Below are 4,037 nucleotides of genomic sequence, written 5' to 3' on the forward strand. Positions count from 1 at the left end.
CTGTATTATTTTTTGAAAAAATGAAGTCTAGGTTCTGATCTTGGTCATGACTTTCAGGTAGCCCAATAATTTTTAAATGATCACTTCTGGATCTGTTTTCGAGGTTAGTTTTTTTTCCCCAATGAGATATTTCACATTTTCTTCTAATTTTTTTTTTTTTGGTATTCTTTTATTTCTTCCTGATTTCTTGCAAACTCATCAGCTTCCTTTAGTTCCATTCTGCATTTAAAAGAGTTATTTTCTTCAGAGAGCTTTTTAAACTCCTTTTCCAGCTGGCCAATTCTGCTTTTTAAGGTATTCTTCTTCTTATTTTCCTTTTGTGTTGCTTTTTTTCCATTTGGCCTAAACTGGTTTTTATCATATTATTTTCATCAGTATTTTTTTTTTATTTCTTTCACCAAGCTGTTGACTTGGTTTTCATGATTTATTTGCATCACTCTCATTTCTTCTCCCAATTTTTCCTCTACCTCCCTTAATTGCTTTTCAAAGTCTTTTTTTTAAAATAAAGACATTTGTTTTATTTGACAACATTGGATTTTTATGCCACTAGGACACAGGCTCCACCAACCCCTTTAATTTTTTCCTCTGCTCTTCTGCTGAAGAACTTTGCCTTCACCATGACTGGCTGCTTGGGGAGTTTCCCTTTGCCTAAGACTTTGTAGGATCCTGAGCGAACAACATCAACGATAGGGGCAAGCCCCTCCTTGTTTTTAGCTACATTGATCCTGGTTTGCTCACTGACCAGTGTCCACAGCTTATCAAGGTTGACAGTTGGGCAGTAGCTTTGGTTCTTCTTCAAGTGGTAGTGCCTCATACCAACTTTCCCAAAGTAACATGGATGATATTTGTCGAAGTTGATCCAATGATGGTGCAGGCCTCCCGCATTGCCGCGCCCCCCCAGGGTGCTTCTGGTGCTTGCCGATGCGCCCCTGGCCGTGGCTTACTTGCCCGTGGAGCTTGCGTGTCTTCCTCAGTTGGGATGGCTGCGGCAGGAAAGAGCCGGCTGGTTGGGGCACAGCCAGGGGAAGGCCCTGCCAGCCTCGTGCACCTTGGGCCCATGGCCTGTGACCCCTGGCCCCCACCCTGGGGACCCCGCGAGGAGAGGGGAGGGAAGGGGAAGGGCAGGGAAGAGGCGCCGGGGGTGAGGCAGCCCGAGCAGGCCCAGCCGGGCCGCCCCTGGCCTCAAAGTCTTTTTTGAGCTCATCTACAGTCTGAGCCCACTTTCTGTTTTACTTGGAGGTTTTGGATACAAAAGTTTTAATTTTGTCATCATCTGAGTATGTATTTTGGTCCTTCAAGGGACCAAGGTAATTTTCTATGGTCAGATTCTTCTTTTTCTGTTGTTTGCTCACTTCCTCAGCCTATGACCGATTAACTGTACTTCCAAGGCTTTGGGTGGTTTTGAGGACAACCCACAGGGACCTTAATTCCTCCAAGGTCTTATGAGAGGCTTTGACTGCTCTCTTGCCTGTTTTCAGGCTCTCCCCTTTGCCCTGGAGCTGTGAGGAGGGTCCCTGCTCAGTTATGGTAGTGTTGTGGAGGCCCAGACTGCAACTTGGATCTGAGTGTGGACATACAGCTGAGTCCTGCTCCAGGGAGAGCAGAGAGACCTCTGCAGTCTACCCCCACCCTCTTACCATCTGTGGGCTGAGAGCTCTGGACATGACTCTGTTGACTCCTGCTGCAGCTTCTCACTGCGGCAGAGGTCTCTCACCACTCCTTCAGGTTGTCTCCAGTGAGCCCTGGGCCAAGAGATCTGGAAACCATCCCCTCTGCCACAGACCCAGGCACCCAGCCTGGATGTGGTGCTCTGCTGCTGTGGCTCTTTTCAACCCCCAGTCCCGGTGAAATAGACCTTTCTTGTAGAACTTCTAAGTTGTCTTAGACTAGAAAATTGTATTACTCAGTGTATCTGTGGGTTGTGCCCCTCTAAATTTTGACTTATAATTTAAAGGCTTTTGGAGTTTTGGGGGGAAATGACTTGCTGGGAATTCCTGCCTTCATATAGCCATCTTGGCTCTTTCCCCACCCTCAAGATTACTCCTTGATAGTCAGAAAAGATTTAAGTGGAATGATATTACTTCAGTTTGTGACTTTTGTTCCTTTACCTTTTCCCCTTCCCATTAATTTTTGTGGGACACCACAACTAATTCCAGGTTTTTGAAAACTGGGATCTTGGTAAGAGTGGGGGACTCTCAGACTTGGTAAAAAGGTAAGACCCCAAAGAAGGAGGTACTCTGGGCATCAAACAATAAATGAGACTTACAAGGACTTTCTTTTTCAATTAAAAGATATTTATTTGTTTTTATCAGTCAACATCTTTCTTCTGACACCCCCACCATCCCAACCCCCCTTATCCAACTGAGAACATGAGAAAAACAAAACTCTTTACAAACTGGTAGAGTCAAAACAAATGTTCAAAATGGTCATGACTAGGACAAAAACTCTCATTTTGCATTTAGTTCTTCACATCTCTATCAGAATGTTTAACCAATTGTCCTCTGAAATCCTGATTGGTCATTATGTTCTTAAGAGTTAAGTACAATATATGGCATTATACTTATATATTATAACTTGTATATTCATTAACTTGTATATTCATTTCTCCAATTTATGGATACCTGCTCAGATTCTTATTCTTGCCACCTCAGAGCAATAAATATTTTCATATATTGTATATATTTGTATAAATCTCTATATTTTATATACATGTATATATTTATATATTCACATATGTTTATATGTGTACATATAAATATATATGTATATATTTATTGTTATATATATTGTTTTGCTTTAAATTATGAGAGTTCAGCATGCTCCTCCCTTTTATGCCTCCATTTTGGACAAGTTTTTCTCTAGATGTGGATGACATTTTCCATAACAGGTCTCTCAGGATTGTCCTTGATCACTGAGCTGCTGAGAGATGCTGCATCCATCATAGCTGATCATCTCACAATGTTGTTGTTAATATGGACAATATTCTCTTAGTTTTGCTTGTTATTTTGCACTACTGAAAGGGGAAACCTCAATTAATGAGAACATAGATCTTTGAATCATGGAAGAGGGTGACTGGATTTAGCAGGTGATCACAATAAGTGGTCAAAGGTCCCTGTTTCTCCCTCCTCAGGGGAGTTCCTCACTTCTTGTCACCTGACTGAACCAAATCTCTACTACTCCAAACAAGGATTGGGGTAACAGACAGAGTGAGAAGGGTCCCATGTACAGATGGAAAAAATGAGGCTCTGTGAGTTGAGGCTTCATGCTCCTCTTAAACAAGGAAACAAGGAACAAGGAAATAAAGATGAGAGGGTGATAAAGATTCATTCTGCCTACTTGACAATTTTGCTTTAGGCCCTGGCAGCATTTGCCATGAATTTGCCTGAGTTGAGGGGAAGACTAAGGAGCTTAGTTTAGAGCATACTGGACTTGGAATTAGAAATATCTGCCTGTGATGCCTTTTCACATTCACCTATCAGCTGTTATCCCTGAAGTCCCTTCACCTTGAAGCCTTCATTTATTTACCTGTAAAATGGAGATAATTCCATTAGTATCTTCCTCATAGGGTTCATGTGAGTCTCAGACAAGATAATGCATATAAAACACTACAGACAGATCAGTTCTTATTAATAATAATAAAATATGAGTCAGCTAAGTGGTACAGTGAATAGAGCACCAGCCCTGGTGTCAGGAGGACCTGAGTTCAAATTTGACCCCAGACATTAATAATTGCCTAGCTAGGTGACCTTGGGCAAGTCACTTAACCCTATTGCCTCAAATAAATAATTTTTTTAGGTTTTTTTTTTTTTTGCATGGCAAAGGGGGTTATGTGGCTTGCCCACAGCCTCACAGATAGGTAATTATTAAGTGTCTGAGGTTGGATTTGAACTCAGGTACTCCTGACTCCAGGGCTGGTGCTCTATCCACTGAATAAATAAAAATTTAAAAAAAATTTTAAAAAATAATAAAATATGAGGACCATTTTAGAAAGGTGTAAAGTCCCCTAATCCCAATCCCATCTCAGATATTAACTATTC

At 41.5% G+C, this 4,037-nt stretch overlaps 1 pseudogene; it reads right to left on the minus strand.

Annotated features, from left to right (window-relative positions):
• Window positions 1–497: 497 nt before the first annotated feature.
• Window positions 498–1,664, minus strand: LOC141519200 (large ribosomal subunit protein uL15-like; annotated as a pseudogene).
• Window positions 1,665–4,037: the final 2,373 nt, after the last annotated feature.

The sequence above is a fragment of the Macrotis lagotis genome, chromosome 3 (genome assembly GCF_037893015.1).
Source record: "Macrotis lagotis isolate mMagLag1 chromosome 3, bilby.v1.9.chrom.fasta, whole genome shotgun sequence".
In the NCBI taxonomy this organism is placed as follows: domain Eukaryota; kingdom Metazoa; phylum Chordata; class Mammalia; order Peramelemorphia; family Peramelidae; genus Macrotis; species Macrotis lagotis.